At 28.3% G+C, this 25,894-nt stretch overlaps 1 long non-coding RNA gene across 1 annotated transcript in view; it reads right to left on the bottom strand.

Annotated features, from left to right (window-relative positions):
* Positions 1–25,894, bottom strand: part of LOC122720280 — a 202,123-nt gene that overhangs the window by 15,489 nt on the left and 160,740 nt on the right. The window contains exon 3 of the long non-coding RNA XR_006347739.1: positions 11,381–11,481. This is a non-coding gene — a long non-coding RNA (uncharacterized LOC122720280). The remainder of the gene's footprint in view (positions 1–11,380; positions 11,482–25,894) is intronic.

Raw genomic sequence — 25,894 nt, 5'->3', positions numbered from 1 at the left:
TGAATATAATGACACATATATTCATATTCATTTGCTAAAACTTAAGAAATAAACTAATGAATTTCTTTATATTTTTCATCCTCTGAAATGAATATATTAATATTAGAAATATAAGAAATATAAAAGTACATTCATCAATAATTTTTTGTCGAATGATACTTGTATAAACATTAAATAAAAAGAAAAAATGCAAATAAATTCTCTCAAAACGATTAATTTGATTTTTTCATTATTAAGTATATCTAACGTCTACGCATAGCTAATATTTTAAAAATCAAATTACAAACTTCTATTCTCCTTCTCAGAATCTCACAATTTTCCGCTTTATAAATTTTATAATGAAATCACCAGCTGCAAATACATTAAAAGATCCTTCACTCGCATCAATATCCAAGCATCCACAAAATTCCTAAAATCCAATCTTCCCGGGAGAAACGTTCATCCTCGTCTTCCTTTCAAGAAAGACTTCTTCAAAGAATCTTCGTCTTCCCGATCACGCCACGATTTCCCACACACCGTGTACAAACTTGACAGCCTCGCTCCGCCACATACCACCCACTTGCACCCAAACGCCTATACACCTCCCCTCCCTCCTCCCTCTCTCCCGTACACGCGTACACGTACACAAACACGCGCATAGAGACATTAGACGGGGAGGGAGGAGAAAAAAAAAAAAAAAAGAAAAAAGAAAGAGGAAAAAATGTATTTGCCGTCCCAGTTTGCCCCGGTTGGCGTGGCAGGGTGAAAGCTCTTCAGTAAATCCAGCTTAAAGCAGCTGTGTAAACGTTGACCTATATTACAATCACGCCGGCTCGAGTGCTCGGCGACGCCATCGGCCTTCTCGAACCCGCTACAAAGTAACTTCGTGGAGGCTTGGTGCACGTGGTCGGCAGTGTGGTGCGCCTAGCGCGTAGTCGAACAGCCTCGACCTTACTACAAGGTGATCTCGTTGGAAATTCGTGGACGGTATTTTCATTTTTTTTTTTTCTTTTTATTTATACGTATAAGGTATTCCATTATAGGGGTGATTTTATAGGGGAGACGAGAAGGGAATAAAGAATAAAAAAAATTGTGTTTTCAGCTTTGCTTTTTGGTTATTAGTAATTAAAAAGTGAAAAATATCTATCTGGGTAATGAAGAAGCACGTATGAACGAATATAGGATTGTGTGAACAAAAGTTCACACAAAATTATTAAATTTTTGTTATTCATATTATATGTGCGTCCATGTAGTCGAAAGTTTCACATTTACAAATGGTATACAGTATTACAAATATTGAATTAAGGGCTTTTTCTGACATATGTATATCTTAGATTATTAAGTATTTTTTATTTTATTTTGCGTACAATTATTCCTTAATTTAATTTTATCATTTAATAATAGTCCGTTTCTTTTTCCTTTACAAATGATGAGATGCATTTTATATACGATAAAAGAAGTAGCAATGTTATGCAAGGAGAATATCTATATTGTAAACTTTTTACAAATTACAGATATCGATGAAAATATTTTATAAAAATTAATTAAGTATATTATTTGAACTTAATATATTAACTTTATTACGATTCTTTCGCTTATTTTTAGGAATGGTACATGTCGTGTACTAAGTCTTGCACTATCTTTGAAACATTCTATAAATACAACCATGTTAACATTGGTATCTTATATTATAATCAAAATTATAAAAATCACATAAATAACATATAATGAATTATTTACTATATATTAAAAAATTCAATGTATATTTTCATAAGAAATAAAAATACGAAATAATAAAATAATTATTATAATATACAAGTATTAAATATATACAATAACATATATTTTGATATTTATAATACATTAAATAATAACAAAATGATATATACTATTATAATACACATATAAATAAATAATTATTATTATTATATTTTCTTTGATAACTTTTGTTTAATTTCTTCATATAAAGAGTTTATAAATAATTTCAAATTATAGATTTAAATGGCTTACCCTGTATATCACGATATCCCTTGACATTGACTTTGAATCTTCTAGCAAAAAAATCACTCTATATTTATCGTATTTCCTGACGAAATTTCCATCACCATCCGGTTCACTTCTTCCTGTTCACCACTTCTTGCTTTACCTTGATGATAACTTTGCGATTCGACCAATCTCTTTCAATCTCGAAATTCGTTTAATTAATGCCAGAAACAGTCAGTCAAACGAACTTGTATATCGACGGATGGATGGATGGATATTTCAGAACTTTTTCAGTCTTTGAATTTTCTTTTTTTTTTTTTTTTTTTTATTTGTTTTGTTTCTTCCTCGAACTCTTTCTTTTTGAAAAAAAAAAATACCGTGTGCCGATTTCATCTTAACTTCGACTTGAAGATCAAGAAAACCAACTAATTTACAAGTTTTCGAGAATTTCTCCTTTCGTCCACGGATTTTTCGAATCACGTGACCAACATCAGTACTTGCGGTCGATTTCGTCTTCGAAGTTTTTTTACTTATTTATTTTTTTTCTTCGTTTTTCAAAAGAAAGCAAGTTGAATTGACTTTGGATATGCCTCTTTTTTTCGTGCTAACTCATATTTCGAATTAGAACTTAACTTAACTTTCTGCTCGAGGAAATTAGAGATTTCAGAGATGGTTCGTCAACTTCGATAACTTTGAAATTGATTCTCATAATATGTTAAACTTTTTTTTGATTATTTACATAAATATTGAATTGATTCACAAGCGATTGCTATTTTTCATGCTCGAAATAATAAAAAATAATTAAAAAATAGTTATTTCGAAATCATTAAACATTCCTATCTATATAATAAATGGATTTTCTTAATTCAAAAAATACTTCGTGACTGCGTTTTTCACATTTCGTTCAACAATTACTCTAAGAATGATCAACTTCCCTTCATGAGAGATAATTGAAGTGGTTATAACCCACTTTTCTTTTCGACCAAATTGTGCAAAATCCGTAACTACATTTCGCTGAACTTGCTCTCTGAACGCCCGGCAATAGATATTAGACTGAGAAGCCTCATCTCATTTTCCCGTTTAACGATCAATTTCATGAATCACGATTTTCACGACAATATCTTTCAATCGCAAGGATTAATCCATTAATAAAATTACGAACGTCCATCGATCGATAAAAAAAATTGTGGAATAAAAAATACAAAGAGAACTAATCCTCCAACGTTGCAGAAAATTTTCGCGGATTTTCTCCATGCTCTCTACTCTCGATTATTAGCGGCGATTTCTTCGTCGAAACGTGATAATTCGGAAAAGGAAAATTTCATTTTGACGGTGAACGGAATGGATATACAATGGTAACCAATGGTTGCATCGCGTGTCAAAGAATATTTATTTCAACCATGGTTGGTTGGTAAATTGTTCGCGAGAGATGCGCATAAAAAATGGCGCGCAACGGCAGCCGCCGCGCAAAGAAAAATGGCACAACTGCACAAGTAAGTACTTCGCTTTACTCCTCCTCACTCTGTTATCTACACTCCAAGGGTTGAGTGGTAAAAGCGGGGAGACACTTAAAGGATTTACGGGTCTGAGAACTCTAGACCGCTCTTGGATTGGCTCGAAAGTACGAACTTGAAACCGAGTGCACGCTCGACGGAAAACAGGGGGAAAGAAAGCCAGGGTAGAGAGAGAGAGAGAGAGAGAGAGAGAGAGCGGGAGAGAGAGAGAGAAAAGAAAAATGAAATCATCGTGGGGATCGAATTAATTTCAATTACGCGGAGTGCACGATATTAAGCGGGCGATTTTAAGTTTTAGGGAATGAATAGACGAATATTTTGGAAATCATATGAGGATCATAGCAGAGAAAATTACGAATTCATCAAATGGGGATCGAATTAATTACGCGAAGTGCACGTTTCATTTTCATAAAATAAATTATTTTAGATTAAGTAAACAAATATTTTGGAAATAATGTGAAGATCGTAGCAAAAAAAGAAAGTTAGGATTTTCTGATTTTTATAGGAGAAATCTTTTAAAATTGGAATTTTGATTTTTTTTTTTTACATTTATTGAAGTTATTTCTTAGAGTATTAGACTTTTTGTCTTTTTGATATGATGATATATGTATATATATATCATATTAAGGTACTTGTAACTATAAAAGAAACTGAAAAATAGAAAATCGAGTTTTATGTATTATATTTTTTATATTAAATTATGTATTATATTTATCTCGATTTTATGATAATTTTAGAGATAATTATATAAGTATTCTACTAATTCTATATTCGTGAAATCTTTTTTTCTTAAATTTTGAATTGAAACAAAACAAAATATATAATTTAATTTAATTTAATATTCTAATCAATATTTATTTCTTTATATTTATTATTATTAATGTTGATAATATAATATATTAATCCTATTATTATATAAATATTTCCTTCATTGTAAATATTATTCATTATATATATATATTTCTAATTGTAGTATATACATAATTATACAAGATTAACAGAAAAATATAATATAATTAATTTTCATTAAAGCTTTATAATTAAAATTGGAATTATAAAGAAGTAATTTTAAAATCTTCTTTTAAAAATAAATAATAAAAAATAATAAAAAAGATCTCAAAAGAATTAAAGATTTCAAATTTAGAAGTATTCGAAGAGTGCATGTTAGTTGTTTTAAAAGTGGAATAATAAATTGCAATCATTATTGGGATTATTTTGATTATCATTCGATAAAGTATTTTTTATTATTATCTTTGTATCATTGATGTTATTATAGATTCGAATAAAGTTTTATTTCTCACTTATTTATTTCTCTAAAATACATTATTTTTTTTCGGTTAAAAAAAATAATGAAAAATGATGATATATAGCTATTGACAATATTTCATTTTAAATAATTTCTTCTTCGTCTTATCTAGATATATCTGATATTATTATGCAAAATTTTTCTCTCCATATCTTTATTTTATTTTATAATCATTTACAGTATTTATTAATAATATTGATAATATTTATACTTATATATAATTTTATATATATAAAGTGAAGTATATACGTTCAGGAAATGACTCTTGTTAACTTGATATCTTCGATATTGTTGACGAAGACTATCTTATTAGTGCCATGTTTGTGTTGATCACATTGTGGTCAATATTAAATGCTCGTAATAACAATATTTTATTTTCATTCATTAAATATATATTTATTTATTATTATTATTTATTTATTTTTATTTATTATTATTATTATTTTAATTATTAAGTAAACAATAATTACAATAATATTATTATTTAATTATTTTTTTAAATTTATTTATATTAAATTATTTATAATAATATATTTGTATGATTTATATTAATTTAATATTATATCATTATAAGAAATAATGGATAATTGCTTTTTTTGCATAACTTCAACATTTTAACTTTTAATTCGATACAACATTCTTCAAAGAGGATGTATTTAATCTTCAATTGAAAATTATTAAATAAACAAGCTGGTAAAATTCGATGATTTTTAATTAACGATGATTCGTGATAAATTGAAAAATTTGAACATGCAATATATATATAGATAAAATAAATGGATGTTCAAGATTACAAGCAATAATTACAAGATTTATGAAAGAAATATTCATGTCTTAATTAATTGATTCACTTTGATGTATTATAACGTTCAGATGCTGTAAATTAAGCAAGAGAAAAGGATCAAGGATTTTTCGACCGGTCTTAATAATAAAAAAGAAGTAAAGAAAAAAAATACAATTGTTGCTTCGCCGCTTATCTTGATTAGACGGAAAAATTATGAAATTAATAACTCGTTTAAAAAAGAAAAATTTGACAGCATCATTCAACCATTATATGAAATTGAATTCAGGAAAGAAAAATATTTCAGAAAGTGAAAATAGTAAAACTGAAAATTGAAGAAATATCACGTGAAATGAAAAAGAAAGAAATGAAATAAAATGCGAATTTTAACGTGAATAATAAGAATGGAAAAGAAATATTTTTGTTTATGAAGCAATAAAATAATCGATAATTATGTAGAAATACTTCTAGAATTATAATAAAATTTATGAATAAGAATTACAAATTTTTATGGTAAATTTGATAATATAATGTATATTATTTACTTTGAATATTCTCTTTAATTATGTATTTATTGGACTCGACAATTATTTATAAAGCATATCAAAAACTGCTACTTTTAAATGCATAATTTGAAACAATAAAACTTATTTTATCAATAAAATTAAACAATGAACTTTAAATTCAATAATTCAAACTCAACACGCACATTTTCGTTAAATTATTTATTAAATTTAATATTTACTTGAATCATATCAAAATTCTTTAACGATAAAATTCAAATTACCAATGAAATTATATAATGTGTTTCCAAACTAAAATATTAATTTTATTCCAAAATATCGAATCACATTTTAAATAACTTATATAGCAATATATACATATGTTACATATTTTGTTGCCATACCGTTATAAAGCAATTTTCTGAATATTCTATTCCCCTATCGGTATCAGCAAAAATACAAATTAGTAATTACCATCATGCAACGTAATCGATCGAGAAATTGATGGAACATATTTCCACAGACTAGGCCGGCAATTACGCATATAATCGACGTGCGTAATATTTTATTATGGATGGGAGGTTGGCAGAAGGTTGATAGAAGGGTGAAAAGCTGCCGCTTAGGGAGGCGGTTTGCGAACAGGAGCGGAGCTGAATGTTAAACGCGGCTAGTCTGTTACGTGTGGTTGCAGTTTGGCTTCTTAATGAAAAGCAGCGGCATGGAAACGTCAGGTTTGGTTTACCTTGCAATTGGAAGCACGTCTCCGACGAGACAGGCGTTACTCCGCGTGAACAGGAAAGACGATGGAAGATATGGATTCGGCTTCCTTCATTTTCGTCACCTTGACTCAACTTGACTTGCTTTTATATCTTTCGTGGTAATCGTTGGCTTAAGCGTGCGGTCGTGAAACTATTATTACGAATATTGGAAGTTTTTCTTCGGAAAAATTCATATCATGATTTAAAATTTTCTTCAACAAAAATCTTAAGTTCTGTCCGTTTTTTTTTAGTTGTTAAATATAGTTATTAAGAATAATAAATATATTTAAGAAAAGCTTCATGAGCTTTTGCTGGATCGTTGATACAAAGATGTAGAGCCGATAAAAATTTAGATTTCAGAATTGTTTTCATTATTATTTTATGAAAATTTGTATTTCAAATTTGAAAAATTCGTTAAAGATTGAAATGAAAATTTATTAATCCTATAAGTGCTTATCGTGTAAGAAAATATATTTTTTTAATTAATTTTTGTTTTTAATCAAAGTAAGAATTCTATAGGAAGTTTTATTATTTAAAAATACAATTTATTTCTTATGTATCTTAATTTGTAAACAATTTTATATTATACAATACAATATTATTAACAAATTGTGTAATATTAAAAATTATAAGTAATTATTAATTGTATGCATTATATATTGAATTCATTTATTATTTTTAATTGCAATTACTTTAAATATGGAGATATTTAAAATAAACATTCATTTTATATGATAGATTTTCAAGAAAAAAATTTGAAAAAATTGATTATTAAATATATATAAAATTATTAGTAATTAAAAAATTTTTGATTTTAAAAAGTTCTATATGATTTCATTTTTTACTTTCATATTTTTTATATGCAATAAAATAATGAATAATGTACAAGTAGAAATTATTTTATTTGATTTGAAAAAAATTTATTATTTATATTTTCATTTCTTTGAACACAATACAAAAATTATATTTTGAAGGAACAGCCTAAATTTTTTAACATAAGAATAACAATTTTCAAATAAAAGTTGTACGAATAAACATCATATTCGCGTAAAAGTAACGAATCAAGCATGTCTGACTTATACTAATTTATACTACTTACTTACATTACATACACTTTATGTATACAACATACTCTTACGTTTAATGTTCCACATGATATATAATCAAAATCACCTTCTATTATTTCGTATTATCACTAGAATTAAAATATGTTGTAATTAATATCCAATAATAATATCTCGAATACTTATTTCCTAGAATTGATGAATCTGTTCTCCAATCAATTTTAAACACGCTGTAAACTCGAGGAAGTATCCGGAAAATAGGTTAAACCGATCAGACACGAGGAAGAGATTCCGCCAAATCCCAGCAGAATCTAGATCTCGCGCCCGAGCTTAAGTCGATTTCAACCAGACCTTGATACCCCCTACCCCTCTCACAAAACTAATTTTCCCCCTCATATTTAACTAGGGAACTCCAATCACGGTATAACTCGGCAACCAGTCACAAAACAATCCCCAAATAATCAGAGAAACGCAGAAGTACTGTGGCTCAAGTACCCATACATCAACCACCCTGGAAAACAACAACCACCTGTATCTACCAGAAAAGTCATCCAAAAGTACCAACAAACACATACTTAACAAACAGCCCTAACCACTTCCACAGTGTTTCCCTTTCCTTACACGTCACAAGCGTTGCTTCCACGTCGAACGGCCACCCCCTTAACGAGTTCTTAATGTCATGAGGGAACCGACAGCGACCTCGTCCACTGCTGCGTCTCAGAGAATTCTGGCGCAGGTGCGTGTCGCGTGTTATCGACCAGCGATAAACGGTCGACCAATACATCGATGGAACACGTGCGAGAGCCAGCAAAGGGATAAGTCGGGTGGCGTTGGCCGCCAACCATCAAAATGGATACTCGTGCGGGGCTCTTTAGCCGTCCAATTAGCTCCCTCGCGGATAATGTTCACTCTTTGAATGTTCACCGTGTATTGTGTATTCTCCGATTACTGTGGTTCGAGATTGATCGAGACATTATTCCATGTCTCGATGATGATGAACGAAAGAAGTTGTTGGCAAGTGAAGAAGATCAACGAAAGACGTGACTAGGCATGGATAAATTAATATGTAAGTTTAATATGAAGTGGACATTGAGTAAAGATTCATTTCATGATACTTTTTATTAAAATATTTTTGTCTAATATTATCGATTCGTTTATTTGTTAAAAATATATTTGATTTTAGATATAGGTTTTTGTTTGTTCGATCGGGATTTTTCGATTACATCATGATTTCTACAAATGATATTGGAATAAATTATTTGTTTGTATTTTTTTAATTTATAGAAGCTTCATGTTTTAAAGATATTTTTTAATTTTGAAAAATATAATTTCAATTTTCAAAAATTATTTTAATAGTATTCATTTTTTTTTAGAAAAATGTTGAATAATATAATCATTTAGATAAATCAATGATAAATATATATATATGAATATTATAAAACTCAGAATTGTATAATTATTTTCTAATAATGAAAAAATCTTTAATCTTTTTTTAATTTTTTTAATTTTTTACTCTTCCTTAATCTTCTTATCTTCGTATGTAAAAAAATTATATTTATTATAAAATTAAAATTGTAAAATTAATTTTTAAAGAACTTCAAAATTTTATTTTTTGTCTTTTTAACATATTTTAATATTGAAATTAATATTTTTTAATATTGAAAATTTTAACATATCTTTCTATATCTTTTAATCCTTATTTTTATTATATATATATTAATTATAGTTCAAAGAAATCTATAATTCAAATTGTTTTATCCAAAATTATTTCTAAACAGTAAAATTATTTATTAAAAATATAAATTAAATTGTTGTAAATTATTGAAAAAAAGTTATAATGAGAACAATAATTTTTAAATTAAATGATGAATTTGATCGTTTTATCAAGAATTCTTTAATCAAATTTTATTACCATAGAATGTAACTTTTGATCGCTATTAAAAATCACGAATAATAAATAAAATTTTTGAAGCATTCAAAACGTTCAAAAGTAAACAAATTTTATTCAATCTTTTATTTTTATTTAATCCTTTTATTCAATCCTCAAATCAAACAATGATTCATGAGAATATGGATTCGTATAATCGATGGTGTATTGAATTGTAAAATCTCTTACTTATAAAAAAATCATTTTATCATTTTATTAAAATGAATTCCACATTTTGCAATTACTAAAAGATAACGTGCACCTATGTGTGTACGTAGTTCTCAACGACCGTTTGATCCAGAGTGACACGTAGTACGTGGCCGTCCTGGGTGGAGATATACGAGGAACGAATATCCGGAAGGGGCGGTCTAAAACTCTGGACTCTGTCCATCGTGAAGAGAGAACGAGGTATCTCTATCTCTATCGTAACACGGCTAGTGCTCGTGCATGCTTACAAACAAGCCTTTCCTCGAAGGCCTAGTGACCGATGAGGCTCGAGATCGAGAAAGGGTTATTCTCCAGAGGGATAAGCGACAATGCTCGAAATCGATCAATGATGATGTATTTTCATCAAATGTAATTAAATCAAAGTTCTAATCATGATATTATAGATTTTCAATTGATAGTATTAATAAATTGCATTCTAGATATAATAAAAAAAATATTCTCTTATAAATTTTTCTTTTGTTAATTAATAAAATTAATTGAATTATTAAAATGAAATTTCGTGATATATACTATCTTTTTTTGAATTCTATCATGAAAAATGATACGATTTGTACATGATCAAAATCGAAGAAATATTTTGTTTTGCAAAATTGATAAATACACGAATAATTGTTTCTTAAATTGTTCAATTGATTTATATCAAACGCTTGAGAAATTAAAAATCAACAAGAATGAATTAAATTTAATTCGATCTAATTTAATCTTTGCTATTTTAAATACAAAACAACGTATTAGGAAATAAAAGATCTTTAAATAAATCAAATACTACATACCAAACGACTTAAGTCACCTTCCTCAATTAACAAATTTAGACACAACTATAAGTATTGCATACGAAATAGATAAATTATATTCCCATCAAACTTTTTATAATTACACCTTTTATAATTACAACTTTTTATAATTATACCATACTCATACTATTTATCTGTTATCCATAAATATTCATTACATACAAATCAATTGAATATAACATAATAAACGTTATTATTGAACTTCGTTGAAAATCCGCAGAAGCAATCTTTCTCTGCGACCAGCATGAAAAACAAGTTGCGATGCGGTATATTCGTGAACAAAGTGATAACTTTGATATAAAAATCCGAGAGGAGAAAATCGTTGACGAGGGTAAACGCGGGTAAAGGAACGGCCGTTAACCGAAAACGGAAGAGACCCACGTAGGACACGCGAGGTTCCATGCTAACGAAACTAATTTCACTGTCGTCCACTTATTAAGATCAAGACGGAAACTTGTCGAGGGACAGGGTGTTGGCATAGCATTGCATAAGGAGCAACGAAGCGTCTATGGTTTAACATTGTTTTAGCGTCAATTTACTTACCGTGGCTGCCATGGAGAGATGAGGGGCGGCTCGGACGGTGGGATCTTAGGCTTCACTAAGCGAGCCATAGCAAATCGGAATCTGTGCTGCCTTTTGACATTCTGCAACAGAAATTTATTCCGATAATATGTTCCATCATATCGTTAGAATATTATTTTAGAATATTATTTAGGATAATTAGTTTTTCCTCGTTCGGTTTTTTTTTCTCGAATTCCATTGATAATACATGTTATCGATTGGTATAAATGACTCGTTTTTATTCGATTGTCGACGATTATCGAACGGCGGCGAGAATATAGAAAATAAAGAACGGTGAAGGAGAGATATTAAAAATGATAAGGCGGCGAGAAAAACGAGCATTGTACTAATTAATAATCAATCGATATTTGTTTTTTAATTCGATGATGAAAATCGAGCAATGAGAAGGCTTTTTTCAACGTTAAATCTCCAAGATAGATTTATTATATGCATCGTTATTTAGATTAAAACGGAATAATTATGATAATTCATTTATAGATGAGTTGAAAGTTCTTTGGGATTTGAAGATGTTTTTAATTCTTATTTGCATTAATATTTAGGTAAAGTATGGGATATTAATTTTTATAGATTTTTTAATATTATTATCATTTTCTGAATAATTTGTCAAAAAGAAATTGATATTGATCAAAATATAAAATAAAATCTTTCTTTCGATAATAAATTATTATTTTATTTATCTATTTCTAATTTTTCGTAAAGTAGAAACTTTATACTTTTACTCATTGGTAACTTCTTATTCTTAAAGTAATGAAATTTTTATTTCAATCGTTGATTAATCACTATTTCCTAATAGTTTTTGTAAAAGATAATTAATACTGATGCGAAATAAAATTTTCTAACAAATATTTTCTATAATATTTTAAAGAAAAATATATAAACAAAAATTTAAACTTTATCTTAATAATATAATAATTTAATCGCTTCATATATTTTATTTTCTAATTTTTAGCAAATTAATTGATTATTCGATAACTAAGAGAAGATATTATAATTGGGTCATGTATCCTATAATATTATAATCTAGGATATTTAATAATTAATGTATACTATATATAAATTAATTAAATCAAAGTTTATTGATATAAATATGATAGTTAATTTACCATTTTTAAATGAATATTAATAACACAAGTAGTTTCTAATTATAATTAAAAGATAAAATACTAGAATTAAATTTTAAAAAATTCTTTATTTCCTTTTATTCTATATTTTTTCGATACAATTTTAAATATTCACAATTAAGACTAAGTACTTAAAACTCCTCTTCATCCTTATAAATCACGCCAATTATTTACCAGAATAAAAAAAAAACTTTGTTGCCAATGTTCTTAATTAAAACTTCGTACCAAGCGTTATTGTCAAAAGAATAAATCGCACAAGAGAACATCAAAGCCTTCTATCAACGTATTACATATTATTTCCAAATATCAAACCGTTTTCTTTCTCAAAATTGATGTTGTATATTACCACGTAGCGTTGCTTGACAAAGAAAAAAATCAATTTCGAAAATTCGACTGGTAAAGGGGATAAGACGGAACAGGGACACGTTGAAAGGTAATCGTAAATTAATTTCGAGACGAAATTCGCCTGGCGTTTAATTACGCGTTTTAATTTGAAGCCTCGCGAAAGTGCTCTTTCCCTATCCCTGTTGTCGTGGTCGTCGCGTAACCAGCCAACGTCCCTTTCTTTCTCACGCCCTTTAAAAGGGGCTGTATTTTAAGCTAACCGGTAATTAAAAGAATTACGTCTTCGTTCGGCAAAGGTAGCAAACTGGCGCGTCGTGAATAAAATGGGACGAATTTTAACCCTTTCTTCGTTGACGGTTTAATTAGACCTGTTCGCCGCGCGTGAAAATCGACCTTATTGAATTTTAACTTTGCTTGAATTCAAGACTCCGGATGAATCTTCTTGGATTTAATACAGTCTTGGGTAAAAATAGTGTTTGGGATGAAAATATTTTGAGAAGTTTTTTAATCGTGTTAAATTATCTCCTTATAATATTTGAGGTAAAAATACTTTTAGAAGTTACTTTTTTTCTTTTTCTTTTTTTGTCATATTAAATTATTTGTAAATTATTCACTTTTGCAGATAATTTTAGCTTCATTTGAAATTGAACTATATTTTTGAAAATGAAATTGTTATTTAATATAAGTATTTCGTATGCAACATTATATGTGTATAAATAATATAAAACCATATTTTAAATTTTGTTACTTTATAATAATATTTTGATGAAGTAAAACAATTAAAAAATTTAATACTTTCTTAAATATTAAATATTTTAAATACGAAAAAAATTAGAAATATTTTTGAAAATTACATATTTAGAACTTTTAAAGTGTGAAATCTTAAGAAGAAAATTCTATATTTAAAAATATAATTTTTAATCATTCAAGAGTCCATTTATTATTTAAATTTTCTATTAACAAATCAATTAAATCAATATTAAACTACTAGTTACTGTTGTCAACTATGTAAGCGATTTTCATAAGGATGTGATTTACTTAAAAATAAGATACATCTTTGCACGAGCACTTTGTAAATAATTTACTAATGAAATAAATTTGCTCTACACAGTTTCGATACATCATTTCGAGCGAAATTTGAAATGCACAATTCTTGATGCTTTTACGAGTTTGAAACTCGACATCCAATTTCTATCTCCAATTTAAATTTTTCTTTTCAAAATTGAAGAAAACACTCAATGATATTCAATCGATCGATGAAGTCAAAATATATCAATTAATATATTTTTTAATTAATATATTTCGATAATTCGATTTCCATTTTCAAAATAAAAACAAAAAGTTCATTACTTTTCAGCCGATCCTAATACATTTTAATACTTTTACGAGATTATTCTAATAATTCATTTTATAGAAAGAAATTTTTACATAAAAATTTGTTGATTGATTTTTGAACATTTTATAAATACATGTTAAAAATTTCTTTCAATTAATATTCCAAATATTCGAAGAATCAATGATTCGAGAAAGAATTTTAGGCATCGGAAGGAACATACATGCGAAATATTTGGCTCGAGAATTACCGAGGCTCAAAGTTTGATTGGCCGTGAACGGTATATCAAGACGAGGCGGAGAGACAACTTCAACTTTACTGCGCGCTAACATCCAACCCGCAACTTCGCGAAGTCACGAACAAATTGGATTTAAGGTTGGCATCTTTTCGGCTAACACGCGCATAGATGTTTACCCTTTCGAACGTCTCAACTCAAACAGTAATTAATTGCTTGGAACAGTTTTGTCGTTTAACATTGACGGAGAGAACAGTTCTGTAACTTCATTCCAATGCATGGCGAGGATGTGAAAGGATAATTAAGATAAAATTACGAATAAACTAATGATCGATTTTTCATTAAATGAACCGTTACCTTTTTCAATCTCGCAATGAAATTATGATTCTTTTTTTTTTTTTTTTTGCATGAGGATAATTGAAACAAACGCGATGTGATCAATTTTTAATTTGAAATTCATTTCAATACGTTTATCGGAATGATTAAGTTCAGCCACAGGGTAATAAAATTATATGGGACTGAATGAAATCTCTTTGTAATTTTTTGTAACAAATATGTACGATATTATTTAGATAAAATACAAAATTATTTTTCATTTTTTTCCTCTTTTTATTCATTTCATTTTATTTCATTAATTACTTTTTTCTGCAAAAAGATTGATAATACAATTTATATTCTCCTTTCGCATCATGCAACTTTTAAATGAAACGTTTTTTTATATAACATAATAATTTACATATTTAAAGAATATATCATTCTGCATCCTGTATTATAATAATTCTTTAAATAATTTTTGTTATTCATTGAAGTAATTTTTCTTAAATTACAATAAAAATATTTGAATTTTATATGTTTACGTCAAACTTAAACTAAGATTATCGAAATATTCTTCTTCAATTTGTTTTTATTATTCATATGATAAATTTCACGAAATTATATAAAATTATAAATAAATATAGTAAGTGCATTGTACATCAATACACAAAAGATATGATTCCATTTAAAAGAAAAAAAGTATCAATGATTTTTATATACGCTCGTTCCTATTCTCTTCTAAATTCTTATAATTTTTTTATAAAGAGAGTAGAGATCGCAGCAGAGGTGGATAAAATTTTAAACTTCAAAGTATCGAGTAAGTATCGAGTACAAATAAATGTAATAACTGTCATTCAAGGATTCAGTTACTTTTTCAACTTTTTCAACTTTTCCAATGCCCAAATTCGCAATAACAAATAATAACAAGTTCACCCCACTCCCCTCTTATAATTATAATTTTTCCAATTCTATCGATACTATATAATTAACTCGTGGTCTATTCGTTCGCACTTGCCACTACAAATCGATCAAATTACCCCAACACTCACGGCCACTATATCCATCTACGCAACCAACAACACCCGAATCCCACCCCTCCGCCAACCATATCCACCGAATCACCTAATCATTCCGCATTCAACCGTCCTCTCTGTATCTCGCCGTGAGCAGTCGCAACCAGTCGAAACGAACACGGCATTATCCCGCCGCCAGTGTCCGATTCGTGGGACATCGAGATCGTTCTCACCCCCCTCCTCCCTCCCCCACCGCCCAGCCAGAACCGGAGAACGCCACGACGAGTTCGATTTCGAGGGAGGGAGCATCCGTGTTCCAGTCTGCTTCTTCCCCCTTTGTCTCTCTCTTTCCCCAGCTGCACCCGTTACATCCATATGCAAATTTATTCTGCCCTGTGCGCGAGTGTACGCGCGCCCGCCTACGCCTACACACGAAGCAGTGCGGGGCCTTCTCGCGCTTGTTGTCGGTGCAGCGGAGAGGGTCATAAATTAAATGATGTAAATGCTCTGTCCACCCTCTGTCGCAGAGGAGAGACGACACACGAGCTCTCTCTCTCTCTCTCTGTCTCTCTCTCTCTCTCTCTCTCTCTCACTCTCTACCTCTATCCACCCCTACCCCACATTTCTCTGTCCCACTCTCGTTACATCGGCCCTCGAGTGACCTCGACGATCCACGCCAACCCCTGACCAGACCCCTTCTGACTGATTATAATTATCGGGGCGTACCCTGCGGCTCGCCTCGCATGGATGAGGAGGAAAGATAATGCCCGAGTGCTATTGATTCGGATGCGCTTAACTGCCGTCGAATTGCCTAAGTGTTCACCGACCGAGGGAGAGTCTTAGATGGTTATGATTCGGATGTATTAGTCAATGTGTGGTGTTATATATATATCGTGCATACGCGTTATCATTTTTGTTAGGATTAAGGGTAATATTAGCGTGGAATAATTTTTGTTATAAATTCTATTGAATTATTATTGATATTTGTACGATTAATTTTGAATAGATAATAAAGTTAAGAAGAAACTCGATGTTACAAGTGAGAAATTTTTGATTGGTTGACAATGTATTTGGTATTTATTCTTATTGTTGGGATAAAATATGTCTTCGAACTTGAACAGTTGTATTATTTTCAAATAATAGATACATATCTTTTTTTCAGTTGAATCATATATTTTTTAATATAATGAATCGATACATATGGCTTTCTATTGTCAACAAAAGATTATTATTTCATCATTTTTATTTTACATAATCTATATCTATAATCTATATTTATATATACACAACAAGTATCAATTTTTATCTTGGGAAACATTTTTTCCCAAAACCAAATGAAATATTTAAAGAGATATGATCAAGAGATCATATATATATTCTTTTTGATTATTATTATTTTTTAAATTTAGATTCGAAAGAAATATTATAAAATTAATAAATTTTTTAAAAATAAAAGTGATTATATTTAAAAATTCATAAAAGCTCATAAAGTTCTCTATCAATTACATGAATTATCGTTTGATTCTTCCTTTTTTAATTATTATTCGTAAAATGATATCTTAATTTTATTACCACAAATGAAATTCAATTTCGTATGTATTGTTATATAATTTGCCTTGCAGCGGAAATACATTACCATCGTTTTCGTATAGAACTTCATTAAGAGAATCGATCGTGACTGGAAACAATTATGTGGCTATCCACGCGTGATCTACCTTGCGGTGACAAATAAGATATCGAGTTTTAAATTGAAAAATATTGAGGCAAAAATATAGATATAAAATATATGTGTATATACATATTTATTGTTATTAATATACATGTATATATTTATATAGTAATTTAACTCAAATCCAAATTCCAAAATTAAATTAAACATATAATTAAATTAAAAAATTATTACCTTTTGCGAAAATTAAAGTCTCGGCGATTATAGTATATCTGGAGAAAAATTGTTTAAAATAAGAACAACATAATTCAAGATCATTAAAATATAAATAATATAAATAATCATTTTCTTTTTTTTTTATAAAAATGAATTAAAAAAATAAAGATATATATAGATATACATGAATCTGTTATAATTTTTGAATTTAATCGGTGAATTTATTCAAGAAATAAATAAACGATTAAATGGCAGATGTTAGTATAACAGATTATCCTAAAGATTAATGGCCAATCGAAGAATTCAAGTTATATGCAGTATTCCATTATGGAATATAAAGAGCAGATTATTTGAGAGATAAATATGGACATGATCCTCGTATATCTCCGCTATTAATAAAATCCTTTCGATCTTTTTAATACTAACGTTTGCTTTCAATAAGTTTGAAGAGATCGTCGTTGAGTAATGTATTCAATAAAATTCGGCAGTATGCAAATCTGAAAAGCTTCCCATGGATCTCTCGCAAATTCGACAGTGTTCCAATCCACTCTGCGATCCTGCCTTCCTTCTTTTCAATTCGATATCCGATTCATCGGAAATAACCGGCATCAACCTTTATTCAGCTCGCTACAAATTGCTCGTTTTTTCTTTTCTGGAATCTTGCTCTAATCTTACTCGATGAGACGTAGTCTCTCTCATGTAATATTTATACGATTATAGATAGATGAATCAGAATTTCATTTGATCATGTTTTTAAAATATACGAAATTATTAAAAAAGAATATACAAAAAAGAAAGAAATGATATATATATAGATATACATTATATTATTTGATGTATGAAATTTATTATACATATGTATAAATATTTGTGAATTTTTTGTTTTGAAGATTAAATTTTATGATTATTTTAAGATAATCAAGATTTTTTTAAACAATAATTGTTATTTAAAAAAGTTGTCTAAAATTATTTCAAATATATTAAAATAATATAATAACATAATATTTATGATATTTTATGACAATCAAATCAATATTTCTATTTGGCTGTATGAAGATTCTTTTAATTAATAAATATATTGACATATCTTTTATTTAAAAAATATATTTTGATTAAATCCAATAAAAACCAAATAAAATTAATAGAACTACAATATGTAATTTGAATTATGATTACTTTAAAAGTAATGATTTAGCGAAAAATATTTTAAATAAAATGGATTGGTTTCAAAAGGAAGATATTTTATTCGATCTATAAAAGATATTAATCAATTTATATGAACAATGAACATTACTATTTTATCATTGCTAATTAAAATTACTTAATTTAAATTATCTAAAATTTATTACATAAAAGAATAAAAAAAAAACGACAAAAGAACTTGTGTGTACAAATCAATTTTTATCTAAAATATTTTTTATTAAAATCATTATTTATGAAATAAATAAATAAACGTAAATCCAATTACGTGTCTTATTTTACATAATATAAAATACAAGTTAACGAGTTGCCTTAAAAGTTTCTAAAACACAAAACACTCTCCCTCTTTTCCTTTCTTTTCGTTCATATCCCGAAATATCGCGCTTAATCGTCCCATTAACGCCCATACCGCTCATCACCATCAACAATTCATGCAACACAACCCCTACCAGATCCATTCGTCGCCCTCAAAGCACAGTCTCGAAACAAACTGTCACCACGACGATTTACAAGAACACTTTTAAAACATCAAACAGACTAGGCGATAATTTCGCGAGCACGGTAACACGCCCGCTTTAGCTCGGCGCAGTTTTACGAAGTGGCGCGAACTAGCGGCGAACGACCGTTTTCATAGTGATACACACGCAACAGGCCATCACTGTTCATGTTACATACCCGCTTTCACGCCTTTAACATCGTCGTAACTCGTCGCGAAAAACTCAATTATCCAGCCACAAAATATTCGAACCGATAACGGTGAAACGGCCAACGAGTTCAAGTGGCTATCAATTATGGCTTCGTCATTATTATATCCGAGACCTCGTTAAAACAGAAAAGGGGGGGGGGGGGAAAATGAGCGAAATTAACGTGTTTAACGAGATAATACGTGTATCAGGTATGTGTTGTTTCTGCGAAGATTGTCGAGAAAAGATTAATTCTCAATAAGTTATGGAAAGTTGAAGTTTGGTATTGGTAGTTGGAAATTGCATAATGGAAATTGTTTGGAGATAAAATAATATAAGATAAAATAGCAATTAACTCCGAGATGTAAATGTTTTCGAGATGTATAATATTTCGATATGGATTTGTAAAAATGTTATAAAATTTTTATGCAATGTTTATTTTATGAAAATATCCATGATTTTTAAATGACATTTCATATTTTCTCTTTATAATTTTAGTTTGATTGATTAGAATACATAAAATTTTGAATAAAATTGAATACTATTTTTTGATCCACAATTTTTATTAAATTAAAAGATAAAAAGTTTCGATCTTATTTTTGAGGATATTAATGTTTTAAAGAATTTCTTAAATAATAAAGAAATATAATAATATATAGCATAATATAAAATTTTTATTAATTATTAAAGAAAATTGATTTCGATAAAACAATTATAAATGATATTATATATTATATTTTTTAATAAATTTATTTTATAAGGATAATATTTTGTAAAATTCTATATTTACAAATTATTTTATTTATTCTCGTTTGAGCTTATAAATTAATACAAATTAATTACTTAGATGTTTTTAATCGCTTATATTTTATGGATTTGAAAAAAATTTAAATATAAATATTTTTAAGAAATATACTTGCTATGTTTTTAAAATGAATGTTTTAAATATATATATTGATATACAATTTATTAGATTTTGATCGAATTTTGAATTTACAAGATAATATTATCTATGGTTAATAATAAAATTATCAATATATAAATTTGCATCTTGAAAAATATAATTTTAAATATTTACTAATAGACTATATAATAATAGTTTTAAAATGTTTATGAAATTTAAATAATTTAAAAAGTGAAAATATTAATTTACATTATAGTAAAGTGATTCATTTTTACATTCATAAAATCTACGTTATTTTTTCATCAATTTATTGTTACTAGTATTATATTATTAGAATGACAAAAAAAAGCTGAAAAATTCGAAAAATGAAATATAATACAATAAAAAAATAATGAAATAATAAAAAGAATAAGATTAACTATTTAAGATTAACTATTTAAAGCAATATTATTATATAAGACAGCAAAAATTCCAATTTATAGAAAATATAATATTTCAACTCAAGAATGCATCGAGCAATGAAATTAAATCGTAACAATATTATTATAAATAGCAAACATAAGGAAAATTTAAAAAAAAATCAGATATACGAAATAGGGAAAAAATAAACTTAACTAAAAGAAGAAGAAAATAAACAAAAATATTTAAAAAAAAAATAAATAGAAGCTTATCAGTAAAAAAAAAACGTACAAAAAAAGATAAAGTGATAGAAAAAATTCTTATAAAAAAACTACTTCGTATAAAATATAAGTATATAAAAAAGCAAATCAAGATTCTCAATTCCTCACATCAAATATTCAAATATTCATTTGAAAGTAAGAAACGGTGGCGCCTTCTAGTATCGCTATCTCGTCGAGGAAAATGGCCGCGCTCCATTGTTTTACAGCTAAACATCTTAAGTATGATTCAAAAACGAATTGCTCTGTGTTGTCCCATTTCTATTTGTCGGGACACGTCTCTCGTTTTCCTCCTCGCACGTTTACTACTCCTCACCACGCCTACATCACTTTTGTAGATCTCTCTTTCTCCCACGGAGCTTTAATCGCGCGATTAAATTACATCTCTCGCGAGGAAGACGTACCACCGCGTGGCGCTTCACGGCAGAACGAATTTACCCTGTCTTTTACATTCGTTAAGCTTGTTCCGCCACGAAGACTTAATTAAACGACTCGACGAGTTGTCCGTGGACCATATGTATTTATCCTTTGAACGTAGAGACAATTTTATGAATTATCTTCAACTATTTTCACGACCGGCGCTCGTCAAGCGTGCACGAACGTCCTTTCTTCGTGATGGGTATTTGAATTATGCTTACTTTCATCGGTCTTGGATTTGAATAATCATCGATAGTTAATTTAAAAGTTTTGAATTTATTTCTCGGATGAAATAAAGTATGGAAATATTATTTATAATTATATTATAGTTTGTTTATAAGAAATGAAAATTTTTAGATTATATTTATGTGAATTGTCGAAATTTGAATATAAAAATTAAAAATTAGATTTGTTTATTTATTTAATAGTGTTGCATGAAAAAAATAACTTGTAGATCTAAACTATGAATTATTATTGATTTTTATTGATATTTCGAATTTATATCAGTATTTGAATATACATATAATTTAGCTAAAAAAAAAATTGCATTTTGCCAAAAAAGGATAAGAATCTTTTTTTATTTTTTGAATCTGGAATCAATGAAATTATTTAAAAGATAGGAAAATATAATCGAACAAAGTGCAAATTGCATGATAAAATTTTTATTTACATGGAAAAAAAACTCAAATTACAAATTTTTGTATATAATGCATTGTTTTTATTGTAGAACAATAGAAAATGGACAATATAATTACCAAAATTAATTTAAAAAAAATAACTATTATAACAAAAAGAATCTTGACCAAGAAAAAATTTTTATACGACACAAATACCATTACTCCGTTCAATAACAATTTAAAACATCTCTAATTCCTAATTCAATCATTCTGCTTGATCCTCAAATTCCACTACCACTTAATACTCCACCTTGGAAAATCGTCATCCCCCTCCCAAACAAACTCAAAAACGCTTCTATTAACGTATCACCCACCCCTTCCAACGCTCCTCGACATCGTTATTAGCGTCACGCGTACTCTTCACCGAATCTTCTCAGAAATCCAATCGAGAAGGAAACGACGAAGCCGTGCCGTGGAAGCCGAGTAGTAGTCTCTCACAGATCGAGACGTTATCCTCTCGCCACGACAGAGCTAAAATATCCCTGCAAATAACTCGAATTCTATCTGGATTTCCATCGAGCGGATCGAACCAGGTGGAACAGCAAGGGTGAACAGAGTGGAAGGTTGGGAGATCGGGGAATTCGTGGTAAAAGAACGAGAAAGCCGGCTGCTTACGTATTCGATCACGTAAGTACACACGGGAGAAGAAAAAAAAGAGAAGCAAACGATGATCGTGCACGCTGGTCTGTGGAGACGACGGTGCACACCTCCTCCTTTAGAGAATACACGGTGTTTCTGAAATCGTGATACGATCGAAGAGGAGGGGATACTTGACTTGAAAATGAATCGAAAATAGAACAATTTATGTGAATTTGTCGAGGAATATAAACACATAATCGGATTCATAGCTGTTTATGTAATGAGAATTCTAATTTTCTCATCGACTAATGTGTTTCGCGTTTTCGTTCAATTAAAAGGAATTTATGCTCATATAAAATATTTTCTCAAAAATTTATAATAATACATCAAATATTATAAATTTTGCAATTACAATAATTGTCTAATTAATTTAATGAATTAATTTTTAACTTAAATTTCAACATATAAATCAACATTAAGACTTGATACATGTGAGTGACTTTTTCGTTGCAATATCGCGATTGTATATCTAATTTTATTTTCTTTAACTGAAAATAAGAGGATTTGTTTTATTGATATTTTTTAAATAAATTATTTAACGTTATAATATTAAACTGAATCATAATCATAATATTAAATAAATATTATAACATTGAAAATTTTAATATCATAAAAACAGAATAATGATAAGCAAATTAAGTGAATGAAACAAATTATCTGTATATATCTATATACGTATTAAATTTAATTTTCTCAAAAAAATTTTGCTTTATTTTCAATTAATTTTTAATACAATTTTTAATATAGATTCGATAAATTATTTGAAACACTATTTTATAAACTTTCTAATATTTAATATTTTAATGATTTTGATCTCTTTGATCCTTTTGTTTTTCTCGATTAATCTGCATTTTTTATTTTTATCCTAGATATTTATAATAAAAATTCGATCTTTTGATGCTAATGCATTTATCATTCGAAATAGGAATCTTTTATCTAAGACACCTAACACGTTCCTCTACATTGTACATGCTACAAGAAAATCCGTTAGAAAACTAAATAGAGCAGTAGTAAGTTGTCGAGCACCCACAAATTGAATGGCACAAGGATAAAGGGATTAGGCTTCAAGCTTCAACTAATCCTCCAGAGAAGCTCATCTGCATAAAAGTAAAATTTTCATATACGAACAAAAGTTCTTATCACATTAATCTTCAGAATGATTTAAAATTATTGAATGCTTAAAACAAAACTCTTTCTACAATATACAGATGAAAGAATCTTTTCGTCCCGCAATTCATTTATAGATACAATCAATTCAACATTTAAAAAAAGCAGAATATTTATGTGACTCAAAGCAATATAACTGAAACGATCTATTATATAGTAATAAACTTTCATGAATAGACAATTGCAATCGACGCATTAAATAAAAAATTTCATCTCAATCACGATTTTGGTAACATGAAAATCATCCATTTTCTGATACATCCTGTACACCAGAATAAATACACGCGCACGCAAGAGTATTGGTTCGCACGCTAAGCGACGTCGAACGGCGAGAATCAAAATCCTGGATCGCGGCGAGGCTGAATCGCAGCTGGAATTTTAAACGGTCGAAGAGGACAGAGATATGCAGCCGGAAGCGAGAACAATTTGTACCGGTCTTTCGAAATATACGAATAATCGCGGATAGCATGCCAATGGCGGAAAATATTTCCGGCAAAATCCCCAAAGGTTCGGTGCTCGGTGCGCGTGTACTCTTGATCCTGTTCCTCTTTCGTTTTTCCTCTCCTTATTCTCGGATTTTCCTTTTTTTTTTTTTTTGAGGAAAAGGAGGAGTTTGTTCTTTTTTTTTTCCCCCCTTCCTATGCTCTTTTCTCCATGCTCTCCATGGTCTGACAGTTTTTGCAGAGTGCTTCAAAACGGGGGGAAGAGGAAAAATTGAATTTTAAAATTCGACACCGCGACAAATTTTATTGTTCCACGGGAATCGAGCGAATTGATTTAACCCTTGCGCTTCTTGAATGCTTTCCTCTGGCTGGAATGGTTTTTTGCACGCGCGTGGAATGTTAATTGGGCATAATGGGGCCGGGGTGATTGTGGGCAGGTGGTAATTGAAATAAGATGGAAAGTTGCTGGGATTCGAAAGGTAAATTTTTGACGTGATAATTAGATGATGATTTTTGGGTAACGATTAATTTGATAAGTTTTATGACATATATAATATTTGAGTATAGTACACAATATATATCAAATAAAATAGAAAATTTGTGATATGATAAATATTTATAAATTAATTAAGATACTTGAAAAGAATGAAAAATTATAAAAAATAAAAAAATAGGAACATGGAAAAAGAGGATCATATATATTCATATTACAAATTTGTGTACAAATATTATCAAGTGGTTCTACAAACAAAATGAATGTGAAATATAAATATACACTTTAGAAGCTTGATTGAAATTAATGATGATTTTATTCCTCATACGGCAGAGATTGAAATAAATAAATTTGTTTCATATTATACGAAAGAACTCAATTTGTATATTATAAATAAAAAAAAAAAAGAAGAAATATTAAAAAATAAATCTTAATTTATAATTAGATAAAGAATAATTTGTATGAATAACTTATGATAATATTATAATGCTATGAATTTTTACTTAATTAATAAAAATATAATTGCGTAGTTATATTTTTTGATTTTATTAATTATCACAACATGAAAGAAATAAATAAAGAAAGGAAGCATAGAATTTTTTAAGATAAAAAATTGATTTTGAATCAAAGTTTAAAAAGATCAAATTAAAATTATACATTTTGACAAAATACACAAGATATTAATATATTTGCATCTTTTAAATCTTATTTATTAAGTTATAAACAATTGAAATTTGGCAAAATATTAGGCAAAACGAGATAGAAACAATGAGATGGTAATGCAACATCTTACTCTTTTTCCATCTCGTTTGATTTAAGGGAAATTTACATTAAATAATAAATAAGTCTTAACTAATTTTTATATTTGTATTTTTTAGTCTCAAAAAAAAAAAAATATTAACATCTTGTATCTTAAAGAAAAAAAAAA

Source organism: Apis laboriosa, unplaced genomic scaffold (genome assembly GCF_014066325.1).
Source record: "Apis laboriosa isolate Shangri-la unplaced genomic scaffold, ASM1406632v1 scaffold122_cov146, whole genome shotgun sequence".
Lineage (NCBI taxonomy): Eukaryota > Metazoa > Arthropoda > Insecta > Hymenoptera > Apidae > Apis > Apis laboriosa.
The sequence above is the reverse complement of the archived record's forward strand: the minus strand, read 5'-3'. Positions and strand labels throughout refer to the sequence as shown.